At 36.9% G+C, this 16,842-nt stretch overlaps 1 protein-coding gene across 10 annotated transcripts in view; it reads left to right on the forward strand.

The window, feature by feature from the left end:
• Positions 1-16,842, forward strand: part of fam20b (FAM20B glycosaminoglycan xylosylkinase) — a 174,005-nt gene that overhangs the window by 16,568 nt on the left and 140,595 nt on the right. For 6 of the 10 annotated variants that reach the window (XM_069937705.1, XM_069937713.1, XM_069937704.1 and 3 more), the window contains one exon: positions 9,126-9,173. The exons of 2 other annotated variants lie outside the window; for them this stretch is intronic. The gene's annotated coding sequence lies outside the window, so the exon portion shown is untranslated. Of the gene's footprint in view, positions 1-9,125; positions 9,191-16,842 lie in introns of all 10 variants that reach the window. 2 more of the 10 variants (XM_069937706.1, XM_069937708.1) reach the window with 1 other exon arrangement.

Consider the following 16,842-nt stretch of genomic DNA (forward strand, 5'->3'; position numbering starts at 1 on the left):
AAGTTGGATTCATTGAAGGATTACTGATGTGTGCCTCTAACTGAGACAGGAAAGAATATTTCGGCTTTTGTAATTCCATATGGTTTCTATGAGTATAATGTGTTACCTTTTGGCATGAAAAATGCCCCTGCAACATTCCAAAGGATGATTAATTCGGTTATGCAGGGTTTAACACATACAAATACTTATATTGATGACTTGGTCACAAAAAGTGACACATGGAAAGACATCTAAGGAAATGGGACAAATTGTTTGCAAGATTGTGCAAAGCAAACTTAACTGTTAATTTAATGAAAAAGTCAATTTGCAAATGCCACTGTAACTTTCTTAGGTCATGTAGTTGGTCATGGCAAAGTTGCACCTTTTCAAGCAAAGGTGAATGCAATTTCTGAGTTTCCTATTCCCAATGGCAAGAAAGCAGTGAGAAGGTTTTAGGAATGGCAAGGATATTATAGGAAATTTTGCTGAGGTTGCTCTTTAACCAATCTTTTGAAGAAAGGGGAGAAATTTGTGTGGACTAAAGTTTGTCAGACAGCTTTGGAAAATTTAAAGGAGATGCTATGCCATTACCCTGTGTTTAAAATCTCCTGATTTTGACAGACCATTTAAAAAAAAAAAATAATTCTTTATTTATCGCACTATGACCCATATCAACCAAAATATTTACAGATGCATCTCTTTAAATATACACAGTGACATTTTCTCTTTTTTTCCCCCATCCCTCCCTCCCCTTCCCACCCCTCTCCAAAAACAGTATATATTGAACATATAAAATACAATAAAACATCTTTATACAAAAGGAAAACAAACAAAAAGGACGTGTCAACTACTTATACACATTAAATCTGATCGTGTTTATCTTATCTTTTTAGGTGGTGGAGGTCCAAGGCCGACTCTTTCTGTTATGTTCCATGTATGGTTCCCAGATTTATTTCAAACGATGTAACTGTCTTTTATATGTGATTTTTTTTCCCCAATGAATACACTTATTCATTACCATTGCTGTATTCTCGGGCTCTCCTCCATTTTACAAGTTGACATTAAACATTTTTTTGCTACTGCTAAGGTTATCATGAATTTTTTATGTGCTTTATCCAATTTGAGTCCTAATTCTTTACTACTAATGTTATTTATAGAAAAAATTCTGGATTTTTGGGTATGTTGTTTTTTATGATTTTATTTAATATCAGATTTAGTTCTTCCCAAAATGTATTCACTTTTGCACGTGCCCAAATTCCATGTATTGTTCCCATTTCATTTTTACAGTGAAAACACTTATCCGATAATGTTGGATCCCATTCTTTTAATTTTTGAATGATATACAATAGATGTAACCAATTATATTGTATCATATGTAAACTTGCGTTTATTGTTTTCTTCATAATCCCAGAAGATAACTTTTCCCATGTTTCATTCTTTATCTTTATATTTAAGTCCTTTTCCCACTTTTGTTTGGGTTTATACCTTTTCATCATTTTCCTTACCTTGCAGCTTAATGTACATATTTATTATAAATCTTTTAATTATCATTGTCTGTAATCACATATTCAAAGCTTGAGGAATTTAGGTTTTAATTTTAATGTCTAATGGCATTCCTTTGTTAGTATTAATATTAATGGAATTCAGAATCCGATGAAGAGAAAAAGGTTATTGAATTATATGGGGGGAAAAAAATAAAGTTAATGTGGCTTTTAACACAAAATGCATTTAACAGAAAGAGAACATATGAAATTAAAGAGATTTTTTGTGTGTGTGTATGTGTGTGGGGGGGGGGGTAGGTATTCTCTACATTTAATTCTAAAGCTGGAGGAGTAGTGATATTAAATAAACAAATGTCTACCATTTGAAATATTGGATGTGTTACGAGCCCAGAAAACCCCAAAACCCAGCAGCAATAGATATCCAGAAAGACAAATGGTTACTTAAACAAAAGTTGATTTTAATTATCTTTAAACATGAAAACAGAATTATACTTTAACTTATCACTATTAACTTAACTAACCTAATTTAGCCCCCTTCTAATTCTAAGTGCACATGTATGTAATGTGTGTGTAAGTTCAGAAAAGTTCTTTAGTTCACAGTCCAACCTCACTTCTCATTCCTCCAAGTTCACTGGTTGCAGGCAATTCTTATACTGTGCACAGAATTTAACATTTATAAAGTTCACCAGGCTTTGGTGCTTGAAAGGTAAATGGTTACAGCTCAGGATGGTTCTTGTCTGTTTTCAGAAATAGATTTATTGCTCCTTTTTAATCTGCCACTTCAGTGTCTTGCTGATGAAACTTGCCCCCCTTCAGTGTTCTCCAGATGATAACCTCTTTCTTTCAGGTCACCACAGAGTTCCTTTTTGTTTCCCTTATTCCAAGTGAAAAATTAGACAGCCAGTCCTTCATTCCTTTCCTCTTGTATGAACCACAAGGGCTTTGACCAGGCCGTCTTCAAAATGGAGCATTCTCTCTCTCTCTCTTTCTCTCTCTCTGCTTGCAACCACATGACCCTCTTAGAACACCAAATTCTCTTCCAGACAATCTGGAGCTCCAGCATGATCTTTCATCTGTTGCCTTTTGTAAATAACAATCCATTAGTGAAGTCTATCGAGCACTCTTCAAAGCTCTTGCAAAAGCTCTGAGGCCCTAATATGTCTAGCATGGGGCAGAGCTCCAGTATTTTTATTAAGATATGTTTTAAAGTATGCGTATGTGACCTACTCTAACAAACCTTTCTCAATTTATCTCGCAAAAACCTATCTATATACTCTGTCACAGATGTAATGACTGATAAAGTGGGGAGGTATGTGATGATAAATGGCAAAATTTATTGTGAACATTGGACTTTGAATATATAAGCACCAAATGTAGATGATAGAAAATTTATACAAGATGTTTTTATGCAGTTAGGTCATGCAAAAGGGAAAATAATTATGGAGGAGACTTTAATTTTACCTTTCATTCCAAATTGGATAGATCAGGAGGAATCATGGTTAAAAATAAAGAGACAAAGGATGTGAAAAATTTTACAAATGAAATGAAACTTATTGATATTTGGAAGATGCATCCTCATATTAGAAATTATTCATTTTATTCTTCTAAGCATAAGACATATTCCCATATATCAAGCGAGAATATTGTCTGTCACTTTTAGTTATGTCAGTTTTACTGGAGGAGCAAAATATAGGTTATAGATGGAATATAGGTTATAGATGGAAGTTTAATGCAGCATAAAAAATTATATACCTGAATGAGCATTCTGTAACTGTGGTATGGGATTCTTTGAAGATTTGTTTAAGACGATAAATAAGTTATACGACTAAGGTTAAAAAAGAATACATTTGGTTTATTCTTTGGAAAAGGAAATTTTTAAAAAATGGAAAAAGAATTGCAAAATCGAGGGAATGATGAACAAAGGAAAATGTTGGATTGAAAGAAATTGAAGCTTAATACAATACAAACATATAGAGTAGAGAGGGATACAAGACAAAGCCGACAAAAATATTACGAATTGGGAGATAGAGCACATAAAATTTTAGCATGGCAATTGAAGACTGATCAAGTACCTAGAACAATGGTAGCTATAAAAGAAGATTTAGGTCATCTTACCTATAAAACACAAGGTATTAATGATGTTTTTCTGAAATTCGATAAGAAATTATATAAATAGGAATCTTTGAAGGATGGGGATAAATATTTGTCCAAAATTTCTTTACCACAGTTAAGCATAGATGAGAAGACAGAATTAGCAAGTCAATTTACAGAAACAGAATTATATGATATATTTATGTCTTTACCAAGCAATGGTTGGCTTCTCTCTGGTATTTTTATAAAGAATTTAAAGAGTTATTAATTCTGGTATTTATGGGGTTGTTGGATCAAATGGAAGATCTTTGGGGCTTACCTTTGTTTAAAATTGTGTTAATAAGTTATTCAAAAAAAAAGGAAGGATCCTTTGATTCCACCTTCATATAGACCAATTTCGTTATTGATGCATGATAAAGAACATAAAATTAGTCTTTTTGCAGTTGATGTAATATATCTTGCAAACCTTGAAAGCTCATTGCAAAAAATAAATGATCGATTGGCAGAGTATGGGTTTGTATCCGGTTACAAAGTAAATACTGATAAAAGTGAAGTGATGTCAATGATTGAGACAGACTATGTTCAAGTTAAGAAAAGGACAAAATTTAAATGGAAGATTGGTGCAATTAAATATTTAGGTATTAATGTTGATATGAATTTAAATTAAACTCCATACCTTTATTGATGAAAATAAAATTTATTAAGATGGAAAGATTTGCCAATTTCTTTAATAGAAAGGATTAATTGTGTGAAGATGAATATCTTTCCGAGAATACAATATCTTTTTCAATCTTTACCAATTTTTGTACCAATAACATTTTTTCATGATTTAAATAAAAGTGTAAGAAGATTTATTGGGGGGAGGGGGGGGGATAAAACTCCTCTGATGGCTTTTGGAAAAATTAACATGGAAATTTGATCAAGGGGGACTTTGATTGTTATAAAGTGGCTTCTTAGATTTTTGTCCTCTTATCTGACTGATTAAAGGATTGCCTGAGTGCAAATTGAAATAAGTAAAATAGGAGAAAGTAATTCTGAACACATTTTATATCAATGGTATGAGGTGTGGTGAAAAGGAAAATCAGATCCACCAATTTTGAACCATATACTCAAAGTATGGAATGGAGTACATGTAGAAAGAGGAATGAAGAATTATCAGTTGGTTAAAATGATATTAAATCAAAATCCTTTAATTCCTTTTATGGTTAATAATCATTATTTCAATGTTTGGCATAATTGTGGAATTAAAAAAAAAGGAATGTTTTTTGACTTTTGATCAATTGAAAGAGAAATATAATATACCACATAATACTATTTTTTTCTTATTATCATCTTAAATCATATTTAAAAAGAAAATTAGGGATGAATTTTAAATTTAATAATGGATTAAATCTAATAATGGATAGGTTTATTGAAAGATTTATTACTAATATGTATATCAAATTACAAGAAACTATTCAGAAAAAGGATTTATTCAAATCCAAATCTAGATGGGGGAAAAAGATTTGAATATACAGATTCAAGACAAAGTATGGTCAAAATTATGCTATGAAAGTGTAACTAATACAATTAATGTTAGATATCAAATGGTACAATTTTTTTTAACATCAATTATATTATACTCCATACAAATTTTATGCACTTCATTTGAATTGTTCTGATCAATGTTTTTGATGTAATAAAGAAGTAGGATCTTTCCTGCATGCAGTCTGGCAATATGAAAAAAGTAGATATGTTTTGGAAGGATATAAGTATTTTATTGGGACGAGTTTTGAAGTTGCAAATTTTGAAAGATCCCAGAGTATTTTTATTGGGAGATATTTCCCCAATTGAGGTTAGATATTTATCAAGAGGTTTTTGAGTGTAACAGTAGCAAAGAAATCTAGCTGTAAACATGGAAATCTGGTGATATTGTGCGGTTGAATAGATGGTGAATGGAATTATTAAATTGTATACCTTTAGAGAGAATAAACGTATAATTTAAGAAATCGACCAGAAAAATTTGATAAGATTTGAAAACCCTACATTGCTACTACTTTACCTGCTGTGTCCACCATACCCCTGTTCAACCTGCCCTTCTTAGTTATGGTTTAAGATTGTTACATAAACTGCAATTAATTAATTAAAAGATGTAGGTTTTTTTTAGACAGGTCTTTTTTTTTCTTTGGAGAGGGAAGTGGGCTGATGGGGGGTGGGGGGGAGAAAATATATAAACATTGTTATTTTTGTCATTTTTTCATGTTATGGATAAATGCTGTATATGTTTTGAAGCAAATCGAAATTAATTTAAAAAAAAAAGTCTCTATAGGCATTCTTCAAAGTTTTTGCAAAGGCACTCATCGTCTGGACTGTCTGGCTTGAGCAGAACTCTGGCATTTTAAATGAGATCTGTGTTGTGAAGTGTTTGCATCTTTTTGTGACTGAATTTAAAAAAAAAACCCCACAATTTATCTCCTTTAAAACATCTGTATACAATATAAAATATAACATAATCTCTCACATTGTCACAGTTACCAAATTCTGCATTATTGCTGATAAATGCAAAGGTACACACTGTGCTAATCTTTAGAAAAAATAGGAAACAGGGAAAAAGAGAAATACCCCTCCCTCAACGGAAAAGGATAAAAGCAAAAGAGGTAAATTCTCCCATATGATGTGACAAAATCATCTGTTTTCCAAAAGCACTAATTACATACAGATTAAATATTACATTATTCATCCAGAGCTTACTTCCTCCCTTAAGGGATAAATGTCTTGATGTAGACATTGCTCGGGATACTGAAGCTGGTGGTACTGGAGACCTGAGGGGGGAATCATCAAAGGTTAATTCCCCCCCCAACATATATGAGTTCCATATTCTTAAAAACATAACAATTTCTGAGGTTATAAGTGGATCACAACTATGCATTTCTGATTTCCAGCAGGTCAGACTCAGTTGGGAATCAGATTTCCAAGTAATGGCTATGCATTTCCTTGCCACTGCTAAAGCAAGTTTAACAAATTACAATTGATATTTTGACAGCCTCATTTTGGGTCTTATATTGCTAATTTCCCCAATAAAAACAATTCTGGCATCTGAGGTTTCGATTTCCAGTAATTTGTTCTTTGACGTTCCCCAAATCTTTCCAGAAGGATCTTGCCTTGGGGAACGACCAGGTCAAATGCAAAAAGGTCCCTATATCTTGACATAAATTGGATATTCGATTTCAATTTATTTAATTTTTGCAGAGTAAGGTACAGCTGATGCAAAAAAAAATTAAATTGCACCAGCCTAAACCTTGCGTTAATTGTATTGCACATGCTGTCCTGACACAAGTCAGACTAGCAAAATTAATTAATTTCTATACACAAATCTGATTCCCATCTCTCTCCTGACTTGTCTAGCCCTTTTTCATTTCAGTACATTGCGGTAAGGTCAGTGCTGGTCCTAATTTATCCCTTAAATAAGATCTTAACTGAAGATGGCAGAAAAAGGATGCATTTAAAACTCCAAATGTATTCCAGATTTGTTGGAATGTCATAAATTGTTCCTGCTGAAAACAATCTTTGACATATTTGATACCACTCTGAGACCAAATTTCTATAATTTTATTATCAATTGTTAATGGAATTGATTTATTTTGAGCTTGAGGTGTTTTGGATGAGAAGCGCCCCCAACACCAATTTGACCATTGAGTTTATTCAAAATTGTAATAATACGTTTTAGTAAGGAGGGCTTCCTTAGGACCACATAGTAATTTAGAATTCCATTTATATGAAATTTTCTGCTATTTTCTCACCAACCTTGTGTAGTTCCAATTTTACCCAAGAAGACTCGTCTCTTTCTTCAAAGAGGGAGGTGACAAACTTCATTTGGGTTGCCCAATAATATATTTTTTTAAAGTCTGGGAGCTTTAACTCTTCCAGTTTATAATTCTAGATTAATTTATCGATAAAGATTCTAGGAAACTTGCCTTTCGAGACAAAAAATGCAATTAAGTCAAACACTGGCAGGATCTCCAATAAACCAAAGGACGTAAATGAAGTTTTTAAACAATTTTAAATGAGCGTATGATTTTCAATCAGTGGGAGATTTGAATAAAATTGCGAATTTACTGTCACAATTGTTCCTTTCAAATTTGAATTTAGAGGAACAGGGGTTTAAATGCTTCCTTTAATCAAGTTGAGATTAGGGAAACATTGTTATCCTTGCAAGTTGATAAGTCCCTGGGAGAAGATGGGTTCCCACCTGAATTTAAAAAAAAGATTTATTGATGCCTCTATTTATGGAAGTACTAGATCAAGCTGTGTGCAACCCGTACTCTCCCGGAGCCCTTCTCAACAGCAGTTATTACAGTGATTCCAAAAAAGATAAGGACCCATTGAAATCGTCATCTTGTAGGCCCACATCATTATTGAATACGGACTATAAGATCATTGCTAATCTTGCATTAGGTTTTAAATATTCAAGAAAGTTGAAGAGTGTGGGTTTGCCTCAGAAAGCAGCGAGCTTCAAGATCATGTGCTTTCTTATTTAATAACTGAGCAGGTATGTGAGACCAGACTATGTTTGCTTTTGTTTCTGATCTTCAGTGCAATTTTGTTGATGAAATTAGGTCAGCAAATTCCACGGAAGACATAGTGCTGTGCTTGCCAGCTCCTCCATCTCAGAGGGTTTAGGAGAATAGTCTGGAATTGTTGAAAGGATTTACAAGAATATCTTGAAGCATTTTTCAAAACCTTTGAATGAAATCCATTTGGTGTTAAGACTGTATTTAGCTCAATCTTATTAAATCTGTATTGTTTTAATGATACAGCATTGTAGCAGGCCCTTCCCATCCATGAGTCTGCACTGCCCAAATACACTTAATTAATCTAGCAACCCTGCACATCTTTGCAAAATGGAAGGAAACCAGAGGACCCATGGAAAACTGATGCTGACGCAGGGAGAACGTACAACTCCTTATGGCGCTGGATTCGAACTTGTGTTGCTGGCACTATAATATTGTTGGGCTTACCACTTTGTTAACTGTGCTTCCAAAAATGATAAATTCTAAAACACATTCTTGTAATCTCCCTTCTTGAAGCATGGTAGTCGATATTGAATATAACTCATAATTATTAGAAAAGCCCAATTGGTGCTGCATACACTTGAACTGTTATGCGGTGATGACTTAGATTTGTGCTATTAATGGTTCTCATCCAAATGCTTCACAGCTTTGAGGATTACAGTAATGGGATTTTGGTTGATGAAGATTATTAAAATGGGTGAGCAGGTTCTACTCTATGCCAGATGTCATGATTGTTTGTAACATCTGAGTTAATGGCTGGTTTGACTTGCATAGCTATTGATACAATTTAAATGGGATACTTCTGAGGTAAACTATACTGTTATTTAATAAAATCTCTTCAATGAAATGTATACTCTAATTTCATTGTTTGTGTATACAGTGTGGGTAAGTGCGGAGGTTTGTGACAGGTTTGATGAAAGTCTAAGGCAAGTCAAAGAAGTTGGGTTTTTTTTCAAATATGTTGTAGATTTTGTTATTCATATATTTGTCATTTTAATTTCAGGGTCCGAGTGTTGAACTGAACTTGCAAGTATTATGATGAAGAAGGAGGGTAATTTTTTTCTTTTAGTGAGTGCTCGTAGAGGATAATAGTTTCTTACCATGCATTGGACAATTAGTAATGTTTTTTTTAAAATTTGGCTTAAAATGTGTTTTAATATTATAATTAGAAAAATTCACCAGCCTCTTTGTATAATATCTGCTCTGGCTGTGCAGTTCACTGCATTTAGCTTCCTGAGAGTTTGTTATATGAGGATGTTGAAATGAACAAGACTTCTTGGCAGTTATATGGTTATTGGATAATTGGAAACCTGGATGATTTTTTGTGCCCTGTTTGTGGGTAGAACAGGGCACAAAATTGAACCTTACTGAAATGTTCCCATGTGCCTTAACTTAAGTGAAACATAATCGGACTTCTTAGTTTCTACTTTTTCTTGGGGTCTGTGATAATTGCTCTTTTAACATGCCACAAGCCCACCTTATTCAAGTAGTCTTTGTATATTTTTTAATGGGATTCAATTTGGGTCAGATTGGAGGTTATTGTTGTGTGCAAAGTATAATGAAAAGACTTGTGTGCTATCCTGCAAGTCCAACCATACACAAATGCAGAAGAGTAAAACAGTGCAAGAAGCGTTTCAGGGAGAGATCAGTTCAAAAAGAGGAAGGGTAACATTCTCTTTCTTGTCGAAGGTTCATTCAGTAGTCTCATGATAGCAGGAAGGCAAATCCTTGAATCTGATGGTGCATGAAGAGATTACATCTGGAGTGGGATATGTCATTTAGTATGTTGCTTTTTCAAGGCAGTGGGACATGTAGATGGAGTTAGGGAAGGGAAGTTTGTGCGATGGTCACGATTCTCAGCAGTTCCTTGTGGTCTTGAGGAGTTCTGTGGAAGTAGAGGCATTGGCATGGTTGTTGTCAAGATGTTCTACAGTAGAGTTGAGTGCCAGAGAGATGGCATCTGTTGCGGACCTATTAGGTCAGGACACCAATTGAAGTGGGTCAAGGCTGCTTCTTGGGAGGCTGGAGTTGGTGTGAAGCACTTCATGATGGTGAATATCAGTTGGTATTCATTGAGATATGTTACTATGCTTTTCTTCAGCAGTTCTACTCAAAGTTCAGGTTTATTGTCAGAGTATCAGAGTAGTGCAAAAAAACTTCTTGGGAAAAGTTAGAAAAACAAGAGAGAAATATTAACAGAGAAATTTAACTGCAATCCAGAAAATAAATATTCAATATTAAATGTGCAAAGTAAGAGTCCTTAAATGATTTTGATTTGAGTTTATTTTTTAGGATTCTGATGGTGGAGTGGTAGCAACTGATCCTGAACCTTGTGGTCTGTGTCTTGTGGCACCTATACCTCTTTCCGGATGGAAGCAGCAAGAACAGTTTATGAAGGAAAGGCAGTGGATGATACCTACATGGACTTTAGTAAGACGTTTGTCAAGATCCCACATGGAAGGTTAGTTAGGAAGGTTCAGAAGCTCAGCATTCATAGTGAGGTAGTAAACTGGGTTTGACTTTAGCTCTGTGGAAGAAGCCAGAGAGTGGTATGGATTATTGCTTGTCAGACTGGAGGACTGTCATTAATGGTGTGTTGCGGGAATCATTGCTGGGACGATTGTTGTTTGTCATCTACGTCAATGATCTGGATGATAATGTGATAAATGGAATCAGCAAGCTTGCAGGTGGCACAAAGATTGGAGCAGTTGTGGACAGCGAAGAAGGTTTTCAAAGGTTGCAGAGGGATCTGGACCAGTTGGAAAAATGGGCTGATAAATGGCAGATGGAATTTAATTCAGATGTGTGTGGTGTTGCATTTTAGAAATACAAACCAAGAAAGAACGTACACAATAAATAGGGGACTGAGAAGTGTGGCAGAACAGAGGGATCTGGGATTACAGATACATAGTTCCCTGAAATTTGCAACACAGGTAGATAGGGTTGTAAAGAGAGGTTCTGGCATGTTGTCCTTCATAAATTAAAACATTGAGTATAGGAGCTGGGATATTATGGTAAAATTGTACAAGACATTGGTGAAGCAAATTTGGAGTATTGTGTGCAGTTTTGATCACCTATCAACAGGAAAGATATCAATGATAGAAAGAGTGCAGAAATTTACTAGAATGTTACCTAGATTTCAGGAACTGAGTTACAGGGAAAGGTTAAACAGGCTAGGACTTTTTTTCCCTGGAGTATAGAAGGATGAGGGGAGATTTGATCGAGATATTTAAAATTATGAGGGGTACAGACAGTAAATGTTGACAGGCTTTTTCCACTGAGGGTAAGTGAGATACAGAGAGAAGAACGAACTGCCAACTGATGTGGTGAATGTGGCCACAATTTTAACATTCAAGAAGAATTTATTGACAGGAACGTGGATGGAGGGGTTTGGAGGGCTAACATGTCAGTGGGACTAGACTGAAAAATAGTTCAGCACAAAGTAGAAGGGCCTGTTTCGGTGCTGTAATGCTCTATGATTTTAACAGAGCATGGCCTGGGTGGTCGGGATTCTTGTTGATTGCTGCTGCTTTCCAACAGCATTGTTCTATGTAGATTTTCTCAATGTTGGGGGGAAAATTTTGCCTGTGTCCACTACCTTTTACAGGGCTTTCTGTTCAGAGATATTGGCGCCTTGATACCAAGCTATGACGCAACAGGTCAGGTGACTTTCTACACGTTTGTAGAATTTTGCTGAGGTTTTTGATGTCATGCTAAACATCTGCAAACTCCTGAGGAAGTAGAGGCACTGATGTGCTTGGTTACGATGATGTTCATGTGTTAGGTCGAGGAAAGGCCCTCGGGTGATCTCCTAATGATCATTGAAACATACACCCCTGGCTTTCCCTTCAGTCCACAATCAGCTCCTTGGTTTTGGTGACATTGAGTGCGAGGATGTTGATAGTACACCATTCAGCCAAGTTTTCAATCTTCCTCCTGTATGCTCATCACCCCTTTTTATACAACCCACAACCATGGTATCATCAGCAAATTAGTTATTGTTATACTGAGCCAATCAGTCATAGGTGTAAAGTGAGTAGAACAGAGGGCTAAAAGAACTTAGGCATATGGTGCTCCAGTACTGATGGAGATTGTGGAGGAGATGTTCTTGCCAATCCTCTCTGATGGTTATCTGGAGGTGAGGAAATCCTGGATTCAATCACACAGTGGAGTATTGAGGCCCAGGTCCTGGAGTTTGCTAATCAGTTTTGAGGGGATGATAGTGTTGGATGCCTAACTGTAGTCGATAAAGAGCATCCTTGTGCATGCGACTTTGCTGTTCAAGTGTTCCAGGGCTTTGTGTCGAGCCAATGTGATGGCATCTATTGCTAGCAAGGCATCAGTATTGTACAGATTTCTAATTATCCAAAGAACCAAAAGTAAGAATATATAGGAAGTAATTTTGATTGTTTTTGGCAGAGATTTTAAAAACAAAACAGATTGCATTACTTATTCTGTTTAGAAAGTGAAAGACATGTAAATTGGACAAAATCATAACACACTCAACTTTAGAGTGGGATGCGGTCAAGGATGGAGAAGCTCTAGGATATTCAAACCATAGTTTATTGTCCAGGAAACATTTAACATGTCAGGTAGAAGCTGATTGAGAAAGTTTAAATTTTAAAACTGAAAGTGATTGGATAAATAGTTTATTTGGGGAAGGCAGTCAAAAGATTGGTAAATTATTTATTGGAGCAGCCAGTACTGGTTGAGGACTATGGCAATGCTTTTTTGGGCCAGTGCTTCCTAATCTTTACAAATGAATGCCTCTTGATCACATTTGGTAAAACAGCAACAAATTAATATACATTAATTATTTCAGACCTAAATGTATTAGAATTATCTTTTTTAAAATAATATACTTCACTGGAAATTGTGGATCTATCTTGGGGTAATGCAAACTCGAGTCTCCTATATTTCAGAGTTGCAAATTGCCGACCATCAGAAGTAAAAGATTGGCACAAAATGCCATTCAGTATTTGATCTATTGGGGAAGTTTTAATTAAAAATAAAATCTTTATGGAAGAGCAAGGGTATAGTGCTTGAGGGCCTTTATTGTTTTTCAAACTGGTTTGCAGTTCCATTACATCTGTGATCTGGATTTGAGACCATGCCTTTCAAAAAGGAGAAGGTACACTAAAAATAATTTTAATTTTTAAAAATTTGGACATCCAGCATGGAAACAGGCACTTTCAGCCCATGGGCAAATGTCACCCAATTAACCTACAACCCTTGAAAGGTTTGAAGGGTGGGAGGAAATCCACACAGGCACAGGGAGAACATACAAACTCCTTACAGACTGTCAGATTCGAACCTGAGTCACTGGCACTCTAACAGGATTGTGCTAACCGCTATGCTAACACCCTTGATACTTGTGGCCAATGACCACTGAAGCTTGTGCTGCCACTAGATATGATCATTATGTACTTAAGTCCATGCTTTGACATCTTCCCATAACTTCCAAAAATCTTAATAATTTTAGTTTTCAGTGTATTCAGTGATTGACCATCTGCAGTCTTTTCAAGTAAATAATTCATGGTAAAGAAATGTTACCCTCATTGGATTCTAATTAGCTGAACTGTATCCTGAGACTTTAATCCTTAGTTTTATTCCTTTTTAATCAGTAGGAACAGCCTTTTAGCATCTTCCCTGTCAATATATTTTGAAATATCTATTGTCTCTCTTCAGACTACAGCCCCCTTGTTTCAGAAATCAACTCGCTGAAACTCCCTTGTTTCAGGGATGAACCCCCCCCCCCTCCACAGAGTCCGAATCCGGTGCTGTCTGTAAGGAGCTTGTATGTTCTCTCTGTGTGTGGGTTTCCTCCAGGTGCTCTGGTTTCTTCCCACCCTTCAAAACTTGCTGGGATTGAGGAGTAATTAGGTGTCATGGGCCGAAATGGCCTGTTACTGTGAAATATGTTAAATTAATTTAAAGAAAACCTTGTTTCAGGGATCATCCCACACCCTGTAACCCTCCTCTTTCAGGAATCAACACCTCCAAAGTCCCCTTATTTCTGAAACATGTAATATAGTCAGATTTAAAAATAATAGAAGTAGTTGGGGAAATAATGCAGCAAGAAAATAGAAAATAAAATGTATTTTCTGGAAAGGAGGAAGAACAGTTTACATGAGTGGTGTGTGGAGTCCTTCACAATGATTATTGCCTTTTGCCTGCATCGAGTGTAGTAGATTTCCTTTATGGTAGGAAAAAAGCCCCCAATGATCATTTCTGCTGACTTCACTATCTTCTGCAGGATCTTGTAGTCTAGCTTTCAAACCAGGTCTTGATGCAGTTGCACAGGATGCTCTCGATACATCTTCTGTAGAATGTAGTGAGAAGGGAGGGTGGGAGATGAACTTATCTCAGCCTTTGCAGGAAACTGAGGTGCTGCTGGGTTTTCTTGGCTCTGTAGATGGTGTTAGGGGACCAGGTGTTGGGTTTGGCAGTCTTCAAAGTAGATAAAAGGTCCTGACCTTGAACTTTGACTTTCTCCATAGATGCTTCCTGTCCTGCCAGTCTTTTGAGCTTCTTTGTTTTCCTTCTGTGACTCAGCCTTTTGCTTAGTGCATGCAAATGGGAGTTGCTCAGCCAGGATCAAGCCAAAGAAGCAGTGCTTCAGCTGGTCAGGTATGGAGTGCCTGTGGCTGGACAGGGTGGAATCTAAATGGGGGTCATCGGCTGAGTTTCCCATCAAATTGCAAGCACCAAATGTTTCAGAGAATAGGGACCAGTGGTGGAGGAAAGGTAATGGAGAGCAGACGTGCTGGTTATGGGGGTGCCAGAGGCAGCTATATCGCTCATTTGTTTCTGAAGGAAGGCTCTTTTTGCTTTCTCTCTTTTTTCACAAGATGGTGCTGAAGCATGGCAACTTTTTGACCTTTGAATACCACGCAAAAGAAAGGTTTTTTTTAAACATTTTTTATTCACATAACAGTTATAATAAATAGAAAAATTGCCAACTCAGGCTGAGATTTTTCAGCACAGCCGAGCTAAAATACCTCTTTGGACAATCCAGCTCCCAATAGTGCCATCAAGTCTGCAAATTATGCAACAGTAGTTGACCTTGTCAGCAATAGCAATGAGTCGCACTACCAAGAAGAGGTGGAAAATCTTGTGATAATGGTGTGAAGTAACAACCTGAGTCTCAATGTGAACAAGATGAAGGAGATGATCGTGGACTTCAGGTGGACTAGGAATGACCACCCACAACTCTGTAGTGGAGAGCACTATGTTCCTTGGAGTTCATTTAACTAGTGACTTATTGTAGATACACATCTCACTTATCAGTAAAGGTGCAACAGTGACTATGCTTCCTGAGAAGACTGAAGCAGGCAAAGTTGCTAACCACCATTATGTCATCCTTCTATAGGAGCTCTGTCAAGAGTGTCCTGGCTAGCTGCATCACAGTGTAGTACAGTTGCTGCAGAGAAATGGATTAGAGGTCAATCCACAGGACCATAAGAATGATGGTCTCCCTTCCCTTCCATCAATGTGATCTATCGGTATTGTTGTCTGAAGAGGGCGTGCAAAATCAACAAGGACCCCTTCCGACCTGCACACAGCATCTTTCAGTTGCTCCCTTTGGGAAAGAGAGGAGTATCAGAGCTAGCACCACCAGTCAGAAGAACAGGTTCTTTCCACAGGCAGTGAGAATGCAGAATGAACAAAGGAACTGCCCACACTAACCATCTAAGACTCATTTTCATGAAACACTATTTATTTATTTGTATACATGAAAAACTTGTCTCTGCATGTGTATTGTTTATCTGTATGTAATGTCTGGTTTTGTCTACGTGTACTCGAGATGGCAGAGGTCGACAGCATCGAGTCCACACTGCTGAAGATCCAGCTGCGCTGGGTGGGTCATGTCTCCAGAATGGAGGACCATCGCCTTCCCAAGATTGTGTTATATGGCGAGCTCACCACTGGCCACCGTGACAGAGGTGCACCAAAGAAAAGGTACAAGGACTGCCTAAAGAAATCTCTTGGTGCCTGCCACATTGACCACTGCCAGTGGGCTGATATCGCCTCAAACTGTGCATCTTGGCGCCTCACAGTTCGGCGGGCAGCAACCTCCTTTGAAGAAGACCGCAGAGCCCACCTCACTGACAAAAGGCAAAGGAGGAAAAACCCAACACCCAACCCCAACCAACCAATTTTCCCCTGCAACCGCTGCAACCATGTCTGCCTGTCCCGCATCGGACTTGTCAGCCACAAATGAGCCTGCAGCTGACGTGGACATTTACCCCCTCCATAAATCTTCGTCCGCGAAGCCAAGCCGAAGAAGACTTGTGCAATCAAATGACAATAAACTTGAAGAGGAAGGTATGACCACACTCATGTGGTTGTATTACAGACACACCCAATAGTCAGCGAGAATTGGGGGAGCAAATCTGTAGAGAGATAGCAGACAACTGCAGAAAATGTAAGGAAATTTTCACTTTCCACATATTGACTGGGGTTCGCATACTGTAAAAGGGCTGGATGGCTTGGAGTTTGTCAAATGTGTTCAGGAAAGTTTTCTGAATCAATATATGGAGGTACCAACGAGAGAGTGGGCCATATTGGATCTCTTTTTGGGAATGACACTGGTCAGGTGACAGAAGTATGTGTCGGGGAACCTTTTGGTCCAGTGATCATAATGCCTTTAATTTCAAGTTAATTATGGAGAAGGATAGGTCTGGACCTCGGGTTGAGATTTTAAATTGGATTTTGTG

The sequence above is a fragment of the Narcine bancroftii genome, chromosome 5, assembly GCF_036971445.1.
Source record: "Narcine bancroftii isolate sNarBan1 chromosome 5, sNarBan1.hap1, whole genome shotgun sequence".
In the NCBI taxonomy this organism is placed as follows: Eukaryota; Metazoa; Chordata; class Chondrichthyes; order Torpediniformes; family Narcinidae; genus Narcine; species Narcine bancroftii.